This window comes from Tinamus guttatus, unplaced genomic scaffold (genome assembly GCF_059628265.1).
Source record: "Tinamus guttatus ecotype Peru unplaced genomic scaffold, ASM5962826v1 Tinamus_guttatus_pri_ptg000602l, whole genome shotgun sequence".
NCBI lineage: Eukaryota > Metazoa > Chordata > Aves > Tinamiformes > Tinamidae > Tinamus > Tinamus guttatus.
Window position 1 is genome coordinate 2,713,492 of NW_028289136.1, and position 19,686 is coordinate 2,733,177.

Consider the following 19,686-nt stretch of genomic DNA (forward strand, 5'->3'; position numbering starts at 1 on the left):
GGAAATGATTAATGGTTCTTGGATCAGTGAATTGTATATAATGCAAACAAGAAATATTTGATTGTTAGGTAGAATGAGGATTATTAAAACAGGAGGGAAAAGGAAGCAGAAAGAGCGCTTTCGTTAAGACCAGGTTCCATCTCTAAAGCTATGCCATTCATTACATCCTTTGATCTGAAAAGAGTGGTGACTGTCAAAATGAATCACTGACAAACACTTATACTGAAGGAAAGGTTTGAAGGTTTGTATCAACTCAGTGGAGAAAACCAGAACCATCCAGAGACCTCTTTCTTATGGTGAATGTGTCCATACTCACGCTGAGACTTAGTGCTAGTTAGAATACGAACCATCTCCTCACCACAGTCGACTTCTTTTAAAAAGTGAATTATATCTTTCCAAATACATATATATATATATATAGTATTAGTAACATATGAGCCTTATTCACATGCATTGACTTGCTACTAACTATGAATTCTTCAGACAAGCAAACAATATTACGTTAGTCCATAGGAGCTAATAGGCCAGAACCTACACGGATCCACTAATATCAAGTTTAGTCACAAGAATGAAGTGCTTTAGCAAGGCTACAGCTCCTTGACGCACTACTTAGGCTGGATGAAAGAGTATACAGCTGAGCAGGATCAACGGGGCCAACTTGCAAGATCAGAAGAGGTGTCTAAAGGTATGTTCTGACCATGCTCATACCATACACTATACACAGTGGCATCTCTCTCAACACCTTCAAATGCTCTGCAACAAATACATCATCCAGACTCTAAACTCAGTGAGTAGACACACAAAGTATAGTAGCAAACTGTATGAATGTGCTCGAGGCCCATCTTCTAGCACTGAGCCTGAGCTCCTATATTAAAATTCTTTTAACCTTCAGAACACAGCAGCAACATCCACAGATTTACGAGGTATGCTTTCTGGGCTGGGAGTTCGTTGGGAAAATGTTAGTTGAATGGACCAAAAACCTTGACAGAAGCCATTCAAACAATTTGACTGTATCGAGTCCTGATCGAGTCCTCCTGCCTAGGAACAGGGAGGACTAAACCCAGTGAATTAAATTCAGTTTAAAACACTAACAAACACATATCCAAATAAATATCAGCTGTCAGTAAATTTTCAGAGAAAGTTTATGGGATGATGACAAGCGTGTGCACAGGGGTACTTAGCTATCTTGCTGCAAATCCACACTGCTTGCCTTGCAGTAACTTTGTCATGGAGCCATACCGTAAGAGCGCTACTGAGAATTCGCTGACAGAGCTTTTCCTCTGCATTTCTGAATCATCTGCATTGTCCTAGCCCTTGTATATACTGCTTGTACATAAGACCTGTGCCCTTTTATTGGATGCAGTTTTATTAGAAGATTATTCAATCTAGACTGAACAGACTCCCCGTCACCTTCAGTTTCACCGTGACCCACCCAAGGCTCCAAATCCACTCAGGTTGCTGCTGACGGCCTTTAAGGATGTAACCCACAACTTGTACCCAAATACAGCAAACAGCAAAAGTTTTTGTTACACCAGGAAAACTATAATTGAAAGAAAAACACTGTAATTTTAGCAAAGAATTATTCTAAACCTGTGGACATAAACTTGCCCAGTGCTTGTCAAATAGTTATCTGGCTTGGGAAGAAGCAAAACAGTTTGTGACACTGCTCTAGTATTCCAGTAACAAGCAGTAAGTATTAGGCCTCTGATTTTCAGGGAAGGCAATGAAGAGGAATCTGAATACTCTCCAGAGGCAAAAGCAAAAGGAAGTAGCCTGGCATAGCAACTACCTCAAATTATAATGTTTTCCTGGTCATCATTGGTTGGCTATTTCTGTACTACTGTTTTTTCAAACAGATGATGAGGGCTGGCACTGAGGAAGCTAGAGGAAGCTGACAATTTGAATGAATGGCAATCCTAAAAATGCATTACACAAGTCTGAAGAAAAAATATCTATGCAGGAACATCCATATTCCCTATGCTTTGGCAAACCTTCCATGATGATGTGTTTGCTTTCCATGATGACAAAAATCCTGTTTCAAAGGAAAGTTTTTCCTGAAACATTCACATCAAATTTATTTGAGTTTTGGGAATGTAAAATTATGACAGAAAAAAAGAATCTTGCAGTTCTTATATTTATCCTTAAAAGCAGCACTGGATGAAAGCACTTTGCCAACACAGGCTCACTCACATACTTTGTGTGTCCATATTAAATAACTCTTACTACAAATTATTTACCAGTTTATATGTACTTGTGATTTGAGTATAAGTATCCTAAAGTTCTTGTGTCTCTATCAATAATCCATTACTTACACTTAGCAAAAGTTCAATAGTGGCCCTTCTGTTTACCCTGATGCCCTACACTGCTTTTGGATTGCCTAGATTTAAGTCAATTCACCACTTAAATGCTCCATGTGCCATAATATCATAATACCTCATCATAACAGCACTGTTACTGAATCATGCCTCACAAGTTCACCCCATCTCTCCAGAGACGTCTCCTCACTGCCCAAAAATCTTAAAATCTCTGCAGTCAAGAACACCAATCATATTTCTCAGCGGAAGGCCAGGTGCATTTCTTGAATCCCTAGGTAGCTAAAGCAAAGCAGTTTATTTCAACATACATCAGGGTAGGCTAAATTCTGGATGATAATACTGAGAGCATCCCCAATGGCGCTGTGGTCATTCAGAGTGTAAAGGATTCCCTCAGAGAGCCACCAGTCCCCTCACCTCAACTACACATGCCCAAGGTGAGAATGTAGTGAAGTGAGGAAGAGAATTGATTCAAAATCTCTTGTTTAAATTTCATAACTCGTTCTATTGAATTTCTCTTTCAACTAAAAACTAACAAACAAAACGGACAAACAAAAAAAAGGAAAAAAAGCAATCTTGAAAGAAAAGGTCACAAATGCCATTAGATAAAGCAGAAATGCACTCTAACAAGAAATTGGTGCTTGGCAGTGAGCCCCAAGCCAAAAAGTATTACATGATAAACAAATAACATAGTCAAGCTAGACAGAAAATGCTTGTCTTCAACCTTCCCCAGAGTTTTGACAAAGACTTTACCTAGCTGAAGTACTGCATTTCTTATGGAATGTTTAGGTTTTTTTAGGTTACTCTAACAATCTTTATGGTCCCAGGCAAGTAGCCAATGAAAGAATTTTCATTTGGATGGAATAGCAACGGGAATTATGTTGCCACCAATTCCAGATAATTCCAGGCATCTCACTCAATCCCTAGGAATCACTGGTCCTTCTCACTGAGAGGCAATTTCTGCACCATGCACAAGACGTATACTCTTGGGTTAGCACTTTCCTGTGTCTCCAGCTCAGATTTATTATATAAAGCATACTGAAAATTGTGGGGAAAAAAAATCTCACTGCACAGCTATCTATAATGTCACAACTCAAGATGGTTCTTCTTTCTTTGTGATCGCTGTTAAAGACAAATGAACATATTTAAGAAGCAATGCCAGCTTCACTCAAAAAGAGATTTGTTAAAGGTAGGTAGGTATAGCAGCACTATTTGTTTTTCCTTCTCTCATACATTTGCCAAAGTTTTATTATGTTTCGCTTTAGTTTTTAGTCAGTTTAATCAAAATTTCATAATTTAGACAAATTAATGTGGAAGAATTGTTTGTGGAAGAATTGTGTGAAAGCAGGAACTGAGAGGAAAACTAGGGCCTAACCAAAGTTTTGGCATTACAGAAGCTTGCTTGGGGTGATACACAGTTGTCACTTCCAGGATGGCTGGTGCGCACGGACTCTGCTCCTCCACGGTTCCCTGGGCAGCACAATCTGCCCTCCTCGCAGCTGCAAAGGGGAGTAACGGAGGATGGAGCGGGCTGAAGGCTCCGCAGCCAAACTCTGTTGCACTCCCTGTGCTGGGCTGCTGATAAGCTGCACAGTGGCTGTCTAATGAGAGATATACGATAACATGTCCGGTGCTGAGCCAACAAAGGTGGCAAATCACTCCTTTCAGATGAACATTGCTTGAACTTTGCTCATTATAATGTGAAAACCATACCTCCATCCCAAAAGTTACACACCTCCAAGGTACGACCACCCCTCACTGAGCATGCGCTCTAGATTTTCGGTTGACTGTACCTTTAAATGAAAGCGAGAAACTTTTTCACCAATCAATAACAATATTAAGTATGACTCTAGTCACTCAAGCTCCACCTGAATGTAAAGAAAAGTATAAAAGGTGAACTAAGGATGAAGAGGGGGAGGGAAGAATCCATCGTAACTCCTGGGTCAGTCGATGGGCTGAGCCCCCTTTCCTACCCTCGTGCTGGGACGCTGCCTGAGGAGACTAAGGAGTGAAGGGAGAAGAATCCATCGTAACTCTTGGGTAAGTCAACGGGCTGATCCCCCTTCCCTCACCTCGGACTGGCGCGCCGCCTGAGGAGACTCGAGACTGAGAGCCCTCTCCCATCTTCTGGGGTGAGTGATGATGGCACATTTGTACATCAGAGGTAGCTAAAAACCCCACGCTGTAGTAGAGAATTTCCTGTACTGACATCCGAAACCTGCTTTGTAAATGTTGCATTTGAATAACCACTACGGCTTTCAAACTGCAACATTTCACAACTAACCAAGACAGACTGGATCTCCTGCTTTGTGAGACATTACTAGAACTAATAGAAAACCGGAATTAAACAAAACCAGTGGAAGTTCATTCACAAGGAGATGGAGTTACAGTAAGTTTTGCAGAATATTAACAAAATAACAATTTTTAATTTTGCATTTCTTCCAAAATATATTCCAAAATATTGACATTATTTACTACATTAGACTTTGTGAAGACATTTTACTTGATCATAATCACCAGATTTGATATTATGAACAAGTACCACAAGTAGTAAGGCTGACAGTAAAAGGTTTCGTAGATGGCAGATCCACTAAGAGATGGACATACATTTGTTCTAACTGGTAGATAAACAATTGCCAGTAATTAACAGATTTGCAAAAATAACCATTTGTCATCAATAAGCTCATTAGCAATAGCTCATCCTCCGCTCCTGTTTTCACATGTTCCTGTTTCTGTTAACTACCCTCCATTTTTGGTCCTGTTATTGTTATCTGTGGATCTCCTGTCTACCATGAGGAAGATAACAAAACCTCGACAAAAACAGGGACGTGACTAGATCTAAATTCTTTCCAAAAGAACAAATTTGGACAAGGCCTTCCATTATAACTTGAGCCTGGTAGTCTCAAAACTGGAAGGATGATCTCATGGTATGATGTAAGTTTTTGTTTCCTGTGTTAAGCTCACTGTTCAGTCACAAGTGTCCTGTGTGGATTTGGTCCATCACAAAAGCGTTTGTTCAGCCCAGCTGGATGTTGAAATGACTATACGGGAAGTCCTGGAGGAGCCAAGGAGAGCTGGGAGCAATCTCTAACCATGGCTGAGCTCCTTTGAGGGCTTAAGTGCTATTTACACATGGACATTTGGTGTCTCAGGCTCACCTTTTAGCCCTCAGGATAAACAGAAGCTCCTCTTAAGAAAGGATAACTCACTCAAGCTCTATTTCCCTATCACAAATGTTGGTAGCAGCTCATGAAATGCAACACTGATCTCATATAATCATCCCATTTAGAAAGATTTATGCATCTTGTGTTATGAGGAAAAATTAACAGTACAAAAGGAGCTTTATAATTCCCCATCTAATAAGAATCTATAAAGAAAAGCACCTGGAGCTGCTGTTAATAAACACTGTGCTCTAATTATAAGATAAGCAAAGGAATTAGGCTTTCTAATCCCAATAAATTAATTACTGTGCAGAAAATGTAATAAAATCTAACAATATATATATATTTTCCCATGGTAATCTGGCCTTTTTATAATACTATCTGTTGCAAAATTCAATGCATACAAATTAGTTATGTGATGTATGGGGTTGTTTAAGATTAAGCAAAGTACCTACATTTCTGTAATTATTTTAACCTTTCAAATATCTGTTCAAAGAAGGGAAAAGAAAACCAAGTCAGCATTATAGTTTTGTGTCATCACTCTCACATGAATCTAGTAAATGGTCAAAAAGGCCAGGTACAATAGCTCTAAAAAAAAACCAAAAACAAGCAATGCTTTGCACAATCATAATGCCTCTCATCCAAGGACTTTAATGCATTTGATAAATATTAATTAACTCCCATACTGCTCTTTTGAAGTAGACAAGGGATATATTTAAGTGACACTTCATTTGCTAGTGAAATGCATTCCCCCCTTCCATTCTTGAGTGGGATGCAGCAGCTGTTTAACAACACGCATGAATATTAAACAGAGTTTTAGAGAAGAAGTAAGGAATACTTAATCCAAACGAAATCCCAGAGGGTTTTACATAGGTAGAAAGCAATTACTTAAAGCGACAGCCCCCAAACTCTGTGGGTGACTCCGTTCTCCTTCAGCCACCTCCATTTACAATTTAAATTTGCTGTGACTATTAATAATATTTGAGGACTTTGAAGGCAGCCTGTGGCCTCTGAGCCACAGAGAGAGGAACATTGATGTAAAATTTGGGCCAGAACCTGTAGAATTTTGTTTCTATCCTGACAAAATGAGTTAGGAGGACCAAAGTGATCACAGCAGAGCAGGATCTTGGCTAAAAGCAAAAATGGATGTCAGGTTGGAGTTCAGAAGATTTGATTTTAAGGTCCTCAGTTATTCCTCCCTCCCACTCAAACACTGTCTCTCTGATGACACCTTATTTTCAATACATCCCAACAAGTGTGAACCACAGTGCTTAAGATCAATGATCATCATCTAGCTTTGGGTTTCTTGTTCATTGCTTTCCAGGAATTCAATCACAGGAGGATAGCTATGAGATAAGCAAAGAATTAGGCTTTCCAACCCTAACACTTGGTGAGGGTGTCCTTCCAGTGCAGAAAACTGACAGCCCAGAAGTGATAGAATGAGGGTACTACAGTTTGCACTACAACATCTGAACTTTAACTAAGTCCTGCATTATGGCTCCCCTCTTTACAATCTTGGGGAGCATTATCTCCTTAATATCTACCTGCCTCAGTATTAAGAGGAAGTAAGTTGTTGCCTTGGCAGTGAGGACTACTGGATGAGCTTCAGACAAATAACAGGACAAAATTCACTTAACAGCGACTCAAAAACTGTTATAGCAAAGTTGCTGAGAAAGTCATTAGGAGGGGGAGACATCTTTCCTTTATAATGAAATATCACCTGCTATTTCACATTGTGATAAAAAGAGAGATAAACAAGGTCACCATTAGTTTGGTGCCTAAGTTCATACTTAGGAGTTTCTTTACTCTTTCAATACAATCTGTTGAAAGGAGTGAAGTTTAACAGGCATTTTTTGCAAAGGAAAAGGAGTCATCCCTTTAAGTATGTCCTTTAGATACATTCTGGATACTTTACATATGATTTTTACAAGCTTTTCCTAAACTATATTTGAGGGATATAACCACTAGACTCACTGTGAGAGGCTCAGTAACAGATTTGGTTAGCTACATCAAATCTACGTCAGCAATTACGATTTCAGTATCAGGATTATAGTGGTATAATAGCTTAATTTGTACATACTTATTAATCAGAAATAATTATGGCAGGCAATCAAAACATTCAACTTAATTGAAAAAGAAAGGCCAATGCTTTTCTCTCCAATTAACAAATGAGGTCACTAGATGGCCCTTTTAGAGCCATCAAGTTGGGCTTCTTAGGCCTAATTTTCCCTGCATGCCTTACTACAAAGGTACAAATCCATGACAGGATTAATTTGTCCACATTGGCACAAAAATACTATCAATCAAAGCCCGAAATATGCAAACACAGAAACCTTTCCTGAATCAGGTCTCCAATAATCACAACGCGTGGCAGCAGAGCAGGACCCGCACTTGGTGAGTGATAAACTACGGAGCAACAATAGAGGGGCTTTCTTTTGGCATACATTAATCAATCCATTCCCCTCAAGACTTTCATACTTAGAAAAGTCATGTGTCTTTTGCTGAACAATTAAATCCATTTCAAACCAGTTCTGTATTTAGTTTAAATGTATTGCACAAAACTGTAGCCTGAAAAAGTGCAGGCATCTGGATTAGGTTTTGGCTGGTGCCTTTACAGCATCAGAACCTTGTAGTTTGATCCATTTTGAGGAAGCATATGTACTATGATGTTAAATTGGCTTGTTATTTTCTGTGGTAGAAAATTCTCCATATTGAACATCTTTGTCTTTACCCCAAATTGAGTCGATTTACTAATTCATCAGTGAAGTTTTACTTGACTTTATTGGTATTTGACCTTCTGCATGTTCTCCATCTTCTTGGAATTAATGATCACAGCAATACGAAGACGATGCTATTTTGATAGCTAATGAATTAGTATGAGCAGATGTTGAACAAGAGTTGTTGCACTCCTGCTTGTTTTAGCATCACGGCTCATAGAATAATTTTTCTTAGCAAGTCCAAAGATAGTGTTTAGATATTGGAAGAGAATAAAAAATCTTGAATTAGAATTCAAATCACTGGGAACTCCTAGATATTCCTGGGATATATTTCATGAAGTAAAAGAAAATAATACCTGCCAGACTGCTTATATCACATATTGTCTTAGATCTCACAAAAGCCAAATAATCCATAAAGTTTTTAAATGGAAAACATGATGCTTATTGTGTACAAAACAACATGATGTGAAATAAAGCTAACAGATACGTATTTTTGAAACTAGGATTACCACAAGATGTCACTCTAGACTTTATTTAGAGAAAGGTTTTGACTAAGTTTAAAATTAGCAAAACTATTTTTTCTGCAAGTATGTCTATTTCCTTCAGAATTAAATTTCCAGGACTTACAAAGTACAATTAATCACCTTTAGGGAGAACAACAATTCCAAAACCATGAGAAATACAGTCTATCTCTCTAAAATGCACTGGTAAATCCTCCAGGGATCCTGCACAGATGAAAAAAAAAGGAATCAAGTCTGTCCAGGTTAGATTTCCACAGCCCTTCTCAAAACTACACTCCTGTGAAATGGATGAGATGAAGACCCTATTTCTGTGGCTATGCTTCACTTTTCCTTCTTTCTGCATGTCATCTGATTTTATCAAGTTGCTCCATGAAATTATAGAAAGAAAAGGTCTGAAGTTAGGTTGGGTATCAAATGACTAATGAAATAAAATGAGCAGTCTTTTGCTTTTAGACAACGGTTAAGAAAGAATGAAATTACTGTTTTCTATTATGCTTTGACACTGGAGATTCAACCTTGGAGATCCAAACTCACTCAAGGAAAAGCAAGGTTTATGAGAAAAAAAAACAGGACACAGAACAACTCTGGGTCTATCACTCTGACTCACTGTTTGCCATCAGGTGAGTTTTCTCTTTCTATTTATTATCTGTTTGGAAACAACCCCCAAACAAGGGATCTTAAAAATAATAAGAAAAATTTCTTGGCAAAGGACGTTAAAAATAACAAGAAAAATTTCTTCAAATACATTAACAGCAAAAGGAAGATCAGGGAAAACGTGGGTCCGCTGGTGAACGGGATGGGCACCCTGGTTAAAAATAACACAGAAAAAGCAGAGTTGCTGAATGCCTTTTTTGCTTTGGTGTTTACCAAGGGCAGCCCATTAGAGCCCCAGGCCCTAGGGACAAGAGAAGAAGCTGGTGGAGAGGAAGACTTGCCCTGGGTAGAGGAAGATTGGGTCAGAGAGCACCTAAGGAACCTCGATACCCACAAATCCATGGGCCCTGATGGGATGCACCCCAGAGGGCTGCGGGAGCTGGCGGATGTCATAGCTAAGCCGCTCTCCATCATCTTTGAAAGATCCTGGAGAACGGGGGAGGTGCCGGAAGACTGGAAGAAGGCCAATGTCACGCCAGTCTTCAAAAAAGGCAAGAAGGAGGACCCAGGCAACTACAGGCCAGTCAGCCTCACCTCCGTCCCCGGAAAAGTGATGGAACGGCTCATACTGGCCGTTGTCTCCAGGCACATGGAGGACAAGAAGGTGCTCAAGAGTAGTCAGCATGGATTCACCAAGGGGAAATCTTGCCTGACTAACCTGATAGCCTTCTATGATGAAATGACCGGCTGGATAGACGAGGGGAGAGTGGTGGATGTCGTCTATCTCGACTTCACCAAGGCTTTTGACACCGTCCCTCACAACATCCTCCTGGGCAAGCTCCGGAAGTGTGGGATAGATGAGTGGACAGTGAGGTGGATTAGGAACTGGCTGGATGGCAAGGCCCAGAGGGTGGTGATCAGTGGTGCAGAGTCTAGTTGGAGGCCTGTAGCTAGCGGGGTCCCCCAGGGGTCAGTCCTTGGTCCAGTCCTGTTCAATTTATTCATCAATGACCTGGATGAAGGCACAGAGTGCTCCCTCAGCAAGTTTGGTGATGACATGAAACTGGGAGGAGCAGCCGATACCCCAGAGAGCTGCGCTGCCATCCAGAGGGACCTGGACAGACTGGACAACTGGGCGGTGAAAAACCTCATGCAATTCAACAAGGCCAAGTGCAAGGTCCTGCACCTGGGGAGGAATAACCCCAGACACCAGTACAGGCTGGGGACCGACCTTCTGGAGAGCAGCTCTGCGGAGAAAGACCTGGGTGTCATGGTGGATGATAAGTTGACCATGAGGCAGCAGTGTGCTCTTGTGGCCAAGAAGGCCAATGGGATCCTGGGGTGCATTAAGAAGAGCATCTCCAGCAGGTCAAGGGAGGTGACCCTGCCCCTCTACTCAGCCCTGGTGAGGCCGCATCTGGAGTATTGTGTGCAGTTCTGGGCTCCACAGTACAAGAGGGATGTGGAGCTGCTGGACAGAGTCCAGCGCAGGGCCACAAGGATGATCAGGAGCCTGGAACATCTGCCCTATGAGGAGAGGCTGAGGGAGCTGGGCCTGTTCAGCCTGGAGAAGAGAAGGCTGAGAGGGGATCTAATCAGTGTCTATAGGTACCTCAAGGGAGGGAGTGCAGAGGATGGTGCTGGTCTCTTTTCAGTGGGGGCCACTGATAGGACTAGAGGTAATGGTCACAAACTGAAGCACCAAAAGTTCCACAGGAACTTAAGGAAAAATTTCTTAACAGTGAGGGTGCCAGAGCACTGGAACAGGCTGCCCAGAGAGGTTGTGGAGTCTCCTTCTCTGGAGATCTTCAAAACCCGCTTGGATGCAGTCCTGTGCCACGTGCTCTAGGTGACCCTGCGTGTGCAGGGGGGTTGGACTAGATGATCTCTAGAGGTCCCTTCCAACTCTAAGCATTCTATGATTCTATGATTCTATGAAACAGCCCTCCTATTACCTGGAATATAGAGGGTCTGACAAGCTCCTCACTGGACTTGAATATGGCTGACTGATCTACTCAAAAAATAAAAAAAGGAAAATATTTCTACATATATATATATTCTACATATGTGTGTTTGTGTATACATGTATATAGATATGTATACACATAAGTATATACATATAGGTATACATATATGTATAAAAACAGAATTCCACCGAAAACAAGTGAGATCCAAGCAGGCTGTGACACCTACTGTGGCACTGTCCACTCTGACGCTACTATTACCAGCAGCACATCAAAAATGATGGTGATCCGAACCCTGGACCTCCAAGAAATACACTCCAAATCATCACTTCTTTTGCAGAACAAGCTAATTCAAATGCTGGGAGGGCAAAAATCAGATCCGTGTATAGGTCAGAGTGATGGAGCTCGAAAGCAGTTGCCAACAACTCAATGACTTAAAATCACAAGCTGGCAATGAACACTCAGGTCACAGGGTTTCTTGTCAAGACATATTTTAATACTCAACAACTCTGCAAAGCACAGAAACAGACGTGAGCAAACTACAATATAAATTTCAAATAAGTATGATCTCTGTAGTTAACATCTTTTTTAAGATTAGCTGGTTTGTTTTTGTGCTTCTTAATTTTCAGTGCCCCATCCTAACTGGCTGTACATAAATCATAGGATGTTATCACTAAGCTCTGACGCTGGAAGCACCTCTCTTACTCTAGTTATGAGGTTAAAAAAAGAGTCTTACCATTCCAGAACAGCCAGAGGTTGGACCAGGCAACAAATTTGGCTCATTTCTAACAGCTTTGAAAACCATAAGCTATAGCAATCTCCAAGGCTAACATATTGCTGTGATTTTAATATTTACATGCAGCTTCTTAAAAAGTTACAGTCACTAAAAAAAATCGCATTATAGTTTAGCCTAAAATGACTCTGCAGACCAAAACATTAAAGAGGGAGCGCAGCGCTGGTATTTTGGAGACAAAAATAAACACCAGGATTACTGATGGAACAGCTTGGTACAGATTATTTTCTTCCATTTTATTAGTAGACATACAAACTACATTAGCAGGATATACATCCAGTCTTTCCCTAGTTAATGCAAAAATTCATCTATCTCATTGTCCCTTTATGTTTCCTTAGCTTGAAAAAAAAGGAAAATGAATAATTCAAAATAAAAACAGATTATCTCAACATGTCTCTTAATAATTTGTCTCCATCTCTCATTACAAATCAGTAAGAAAGGGCTATCTCTGGTTAATGCAAAGAGAAAGAAAAGCTTCACACTGGGAGAGAAGCCATACAGCAACAGCTGCTGCAACTGCATTTTATTAATTACAATTACACATTCAATCCATATGGCCATGACATACTTTACAAAAAAAAAATTACAGGAAAAAAAAAAAAAACAGATTTTACCCCTTGTTGGATATTGAAACCTAACAAAATTGTTCGAGTGGTTTAATTCCAAAGCTCACTTTTGGTGTTTAAAATGAGGGAAAAAAAAGTCCACAAAGCTTCCGAATTCCTTGTCTGAGACGTAAATGTTATCGTTCATTGCTTAAAAGGCAGAAAAACATCAGCAGAGGGTTGCACTAGGATTACAAGCGATTATGTATTACCTACGTTGTAGCAGTCCTGTAATCGGTTTCTTCTTGTACTGAGAATCAAAACACGGACCTGGGTCGCGAGTCAGAGTGTTTCAGGGTTCACCAGCATTCACATCCAGACTTTTTTGGTTGAATTTGTTAAGGAAAAGGCCAACAGCAGGATAAAATACTACTCAAAATCCCCACATTTTTAGAGGCATCCGGTAAATAGCAAGATTTTCACATTCAAAATCTTTCAAGCAAAAATGATGTGGGGTACTTGCACCAAGACAGAAAATATCCAGATTACTTGAACTTCTTGTGGCACCTTCTCCTGGTGCTGCTCGCATCTCCAGGCTGGCTAGCAGGGACACAGAGCTGTGTCCTGGCTCTTTGCTCCTTATGTAGGCGTCACTGCAACACCCAGTAAGTCCCGATGGCAAAAGCAGCACTTCTGATATTTTTTCAGAAGTACAGAAATATTTCAGTTCCTCCTCTGCAGTCACGACTATGAAACCCTGGACAATGCTTCAGACCTCAGGGAAATTATCCTCTGGAGACATGTGCAGTCTGCCTCCCCTATGCGGTGTCTCTCTGTCCTGTCCCTGTGTGACCACCTCTGCCAGTTGTCACCTACTTTGAACCCTGTGCCCAATGTCAATGCAACTTGACAGAAATGAGGAAGTCTCAGTTCCTGGAGTTTGCATAAAAGTTAATGTTTAAGTAGAAGAGGAAGAAAAGAAACAATCCAATTAATGTCTTCAGAGAGAGTGCACTGTGAACAGCACAGATTTCTGTTTTGTCTCTCCCGTCACTGCCCCATCAACCACCCACAGCACCTACCACTCCAGCTCACACTCAGGGCACACGTACCTGCCCACCTGCAGATACTGTGGGCAGAGCTAACAGGGCAGAAGAGAACAGAAGATACCGCAGGGGAGATTCCACACGGCAGTGGGAGCAAACATGGTGGTGGGATACAAATCCATAGGAAACCCAATTACTTTAGATCTGCTATTTGCAGAACAAATCGTTGATGCTGTCCATCTGTCTGGTACCAGACTTCCACTGGAGAAAGGCAAGGGTTATTTCCCTCAGCTGGCTGCAATCCAACCCACAGCTCATAAAAAAAAAGGATCACACGACTTCAAATCATCCCAAAGATCTAGCCCTGCTACCTTTAGCTCTTTTGAGAGAAAGCACAAATTTGCTTACTAAGAGAATTGGACTTCAAGAATAAAAGCAGCTGCAGCTGTCTTCAGGCAAAACAAAAGCTGCCCTTGAATTTAAATTTCAGTTCAGCTGTAATTTATGCTGCAACAAAGAAAGATGCCAGTTTAGGAAAGTAGGACTCTGTGAGGAGTAATAACAGGCTTCCCCATTGTCACAGATGTCATTTGAGAGCTTCTCAAATGGGACAAAGCACTGAAGGGTCTTTGCACGTTTTTTTTTTTCTCCTCAACATTTGTAGTATTAGCCAGAAAGGGTTTAAATATTTTTAGATATGTCTACACAAGAATCTTTATTTTTCAGTCAGGAAAGAGCTGAATATAAATTTCTGGAAAAGACACTCTAATACATGATCCAAGGCAGTCCAAGGCAATGGGAGTTTTTCAATCGACTTAGCAATTGCTGGATTCACGCCCTCAGAAAGAGAATTGCTTCATGTTACTGGGCCAGTTGCAGACTTGGCTATGCCAGATTAACTCCTCTGGGATTCAGTGGAGTTAGACTAGGTGGAAACAGTTTACCACAGTCTGAAACCAGCTCACTGAGATTAAGTTTGGAGAACAATATAAACTGCTCTTGAATGTAAGGTTACTGATCTCTTAAGCAGGTAAACCTGCCAAACACAAAAGCAGGGTAAAGCATCTAGGGAGAGCAAGCTTGGCTAGTGTGACTAGATAATACCCAGTTGTTCTTTCCTACTGAAAAGTTTCCCAGTACAGCAATATTTAATGTCCTTTCGGTTCCTGAAACACACAGTGAGATCTGCTGAAACACGACTGGTACCAGCCAAGGTTGCCATATTTGACTAAGGTGGTTGTCAATCACATTCTCCATTCTGACATCCTCAACACTAACAATTTTCCGGGGAGCCTTGTGAAATTCGGTGTTTCCTTGTCTTCTGTAGTCCTGTGAAGGTGCCGAGGCTCATGTTCAACTTAAGGAAGAACTATCCTTCTAGCTTTGGTGACTGTGGAGAACAGCCTGAAAAGACAGCTCCAGTATAAGTTCTTTCTTGAAGACTCAAATTGTAGAAGCAACTGATAACAAGCCACATCATTTTATAGATTATTTCTATGCTTTTTATGCAAATCCCATAGAGCCTTTTAACACTGGAGGCAGCAGTATCATCCATGACTAACCCTGGGTTTTCAAGGTTGCGTTATCCTGACTTTTTTCTATAATCTCTCTTTAGCACCTCCTTCGTTGTATCCTCCTTCCCCAGCCCAGGACTGTGTTGCAGGTCTCCTGTTCTTCTCACTATTTATCCTGCTGTGCCACACATCCGTTCCCCCATCATGACTGATTTTCTTCTTCCACTGGTCTCAAATTTCCTTCTGTCATGATTTACATGGATTTCTTTGAACTTAACATGTCTAATCAAATTCCTAGGCTCTACTTGCCTCTCAGCATTAAAGCCTACAGATGTGTGGGTGTGTAGGGGGGTGATATTATTGGACACATGTGTTTATCTGTCAAAAATCTTTCCCCCTTTTCATTCTTCTCATTTTTCTTTTGTCACAGGTGCATGTTTCAATATTCCAACGGCAGCTCCACTCCATTGATCTTAATACCTAACTATCCTGAAGTTTATACAAAGTTTTCCAATTGAAGTTTTCTTCCTTGCTTCTCCATTGAATTTGTCTCTGAATTCTTGCCCATTCACGCTTACACAAGCATGGGTTCTAGTTACATTTTCATACTTCCAACATTCAAAATTCTCTTTAAATGTTCAGGTTAAAACCCAAAGAAGGGTCTTCGCATGAGACTGCCTCTTGGCTCCCACTCTTCCAGCCATAAACCTGATCAGATTTTAAGGGGATCTGATAATTAGATAATACACACAGAAGGACGTTATAGCAAATGTCCCTTAGGACATTAAGAAGAGTTTCAGGCTCAAAACAAAGTTTCAGAGCCTGTTAGATGCCAAAGTCAATCAAACTAAGGCAAAACCAAAAATAACCAAGCTTGTAACCCGCTTTTTCTTTTGCTTACAGTACTAAATATTGGCTTGTCAATGGCTTGCATATTAATAAATATGTACTTTACTAGCTTCCAATATCACGATAATTAAAGCAAATGGGAGTCTGATAAGTAGGCCCTGTTAAAGTGGCAAGTGGTTGTATTCCATGTCCTTAGATATCTTAGCTGTCTTGCAGCAACTTTCAGTAAAATGAAGAGGTGCAAGATATACATAAATTTACCAATATAATTGTGCTTAGATTGCCACTTAACTTATTAAAAATTAGAAAAATAGTATGTGATTGCAGAATAAGCTGACCTTCTTCATGACATGGTTTAAATGACATAGTCATTCTTTTAAAATGCATTATTGTAACAGGGTTTATTTGAAAGTGAGATGAATGAGCTGAAGAGTCTAAAAAAATACTCTTATTAAAAATAAAAAATGATATATCCTAAATCTCTAAATACAAACTGCATCACAGATGACCAATAAATTATGTAATCCCTACCATAGTGTTTACCACAGGCAGTTTTATATTATCCACATTAGCGTGTAGAAATGAAATAATACCATACGGAAAAAGATGATGATGGAGATTTCAGTTGAAAGCCTGCCAGTTTAAAATACAGGCAAAGTTACGCAAGCATCATTAAAAAAGAAAAAAGATAAGGCATGGTTTAAAAGACCCAGAAAACACGTCACCCTCTAGAGACTGGGTTTATCCAAATTTTAGGAAAACCTACAGAGATTAGGTTTTACCTAATACTGAGTAAGATGATTATAGCTATTTGTGGCACTATAATTCCTTCTAGAAACAAAATGATGTTTTATAGAGATATATCTACCAAAAAAAAAAAAAAGAAAAAATCCTTACATAAATCTCTTTCATCCATTCTCATTCCACAGAACGGCCTTCTAAGCTGTAAAATCATGCACTTTTCTTAATGAAATGAACCCCAGACAAATATATAGCTGACGTTTTTAGAAATATATTGTACTAAACTGTGCGTATTACGTTATAAATACTGATTGATTTTCATAAAGAACACAACTGGAAAAAAAGGCTTAGCAGTTTTCACATGTTGAGGTGATTAGGATCTTTTCATTTCTCATTACTGTTGCTGCTGCTGCTATTACTCGATATCAGGGTTTTCCTCTTTTATCTCTACAGTCTGCCCCATGACAAGTCAATCCCAACAAATGGGGCATTTGGATTTCAGCAGGTTATGCTGAAGGTTAGTTTAACTGTAGACTTACTTCCTTCTAGACTTACTTCTAAAAATGCATGTTCGAATCACAATAATATGTGCTACAATTTGCAAGAACCTAGGTACTTTAATGCCGTCCAGTTACAGATACCTCTATTAAAAGCTAAAAATCTTTATGCGCTCATGATGATGATGGTGTTATGAGTTACATTCTCACTGTGCCATAGAAAGCAATTATTGGTGAGACCTTGGCAAAAAAAAAATTGGAATTAATTTAAAGAAATGTCAATATTTAGATAGGGCTTCCTCTTTCACTCCATTTCCATTCATTTCATCGCTAAGAGCTTTTCTTTTTTTTCTTTTTTTCTTTTTTCTTTTTTTCCTCCATCCTCCTCCTCTTAGAAAAATAGGGCTAGATTTTCAAAGCATTGTGTTTGGGCTACTTGAGTCTAATGGGACTCCAGAGACTGCAGCTCCACATGTCACTTTGAAAATGTGCCTTTTAGCAACTAACTCTGCAATAACCAAACCCAGCAACCCTAGGAAGAAGTCTAGCAACAAGAACAGCCTGAAGGGAGAAGGAGATGCTTTTGAACTAGAATTAAAATGCAAAAGGCCAATCCATCAATAATCCTTCAGTAAATCACTTACAGATCCTTTACTTCAATATTTGCAGTCACTTTTTGCCTATATACAATATAATCATGAAAAATACTGAATCCTCAGAAGATTTTTCAGCATCACATTTCTCATGTTAATCCCTAGGTCAGTAGTCAATACTTAGGAAACACATTGAAGATTAAAAAAAGGTATACAACCCTTGATGGTCTATATTCAAACATGATTCTATTAATCAAATCCCACAAGCACAAATTTGAGAACAAATGGAGCTAGATAAAACTCAAGCTTAGATTCTCAGGTTTGATTTCTAACTGTATCCTTCTTTACCAATTCTTGTTACACTAAATTTAAAGATTTAGTGTGTAAAGAAATTTGTAAAGAAATTTGGAAGTTAACTAGATTTGTAAAGAAATTTGGAAGTTAACTAGAAATGAACACAATACAATCACTTAAAGGACCGGAATGACTGTGGTAGCTGAATTTGCTCCTAAAGGAATGCAACTACACCTAAGCTATAGGACCGCCAATGCTGAATTTCGCAAATAAAACATTGTTAATTTTAGAACACGCATTTCTGCATCCAGGGTAATGTTCCATAATCTGTACAAGAATCATATTTTTAATTGACAGTTACAGCCTAAGCAACCAAAAGGTCAATCAGTTATGGATAAAACCAGTCTGCTGCAAAGAAGATGAAGTTTAGGAAAGTGTTGAACACTCAGTCTCCAAATATTGCCCCAAATTGGACACTTACAAGATCACTAGAGGCTTTGTATATAAAAGAGAAAGGAACATAAGCAAGACATACCTTTATCAGTGACCAAAAGCCCTTTTTTAACTAGTGGTATGACTTAAAGGAAAGTGGAAGAAAATACAACAGGAAACTAAAGCAGATGGCACAGAAGTGGGTATTTGTTGCTGTTGTTGTTTTAATAATCTTTTTACAAGAACCTCATTATTGATTGTGTAATAACATCTTCCCCACTTAAAACACTGATGAGAAGTCACTGTCTTTGTATTACTGCAGAATCTAGACCAACCAGAAAGCAAAGCAAATGTAATAATGAGAGACTTTGAACATCTTGTGATTCTCAGATCTCTTGAATAAAAAGATGGGTTGAAGGACAAGGATAAAATATTCAAAGGCATACAAATTAAAATTCTATCTAGTGTCTGAAATACCTCACTCTTCAGTGTGTTATCTTGGCAACCAAAATGTTTCCTATATTCTTTGGATTTAACCTGAATGGAGTTATAATGACTTGTTCATTTCTGGCATATGTCATGCATAAAAAAAATAGAGGATAGCCACACAAAGAACACATGCTTTTAGAATACTTTGAAGGATTATTTCAAAGTATTGCAAAAGTAAATGAAGAATTAGCATTGTGTTGAAGATTTGCATATTTCTTCAATATAAACTTTTATACTCATAGCTATCTGCATAAAAATGATATAGGAAACTTCCTTTTTTTCAGTTTAATCTAAATCTACTTATAAGTATTTGGTAAACCTGTTATGAATTTATTTGCTTTTTTATAATACATAGCCATTAAAAGTTATATATGGTTTATAAAACAACTCTGAAGAAGCTGACCGAAATTATAAGTAAAATAGCATTGACATTAAGTAATTCCATTTCAGGAAATGGAGGTGGGAAACATACATTTTTCATAAATGCTACGGAAATTACAGAAACTATTCCCAGATCTCCCTCCTCCTCATTGTAATAGTGCAATATTGATGTGCTCCAACTTTTATGATGTACAATCAAATTCTTTTTCCTAACAGCTACTGAATGGTGTCGACATTAAGAAA

General features: G+C 39.3%; 1 protein-coding gene across 6 annotated transcripts in view; it reads right to left on the bottom strand.

Annotated features, from left to right (window-relative positions):
• DLG2 (discs large MAGUK scaffold protein 2) overlaps nt 1–19,686 on the bottom strand; it is a 946,755-nt gene that overhangs the window by 910,016 nt on the left and 17,053 nt on the right. The gene's annotated exons all lie outside the window — the stretch shown is intronic.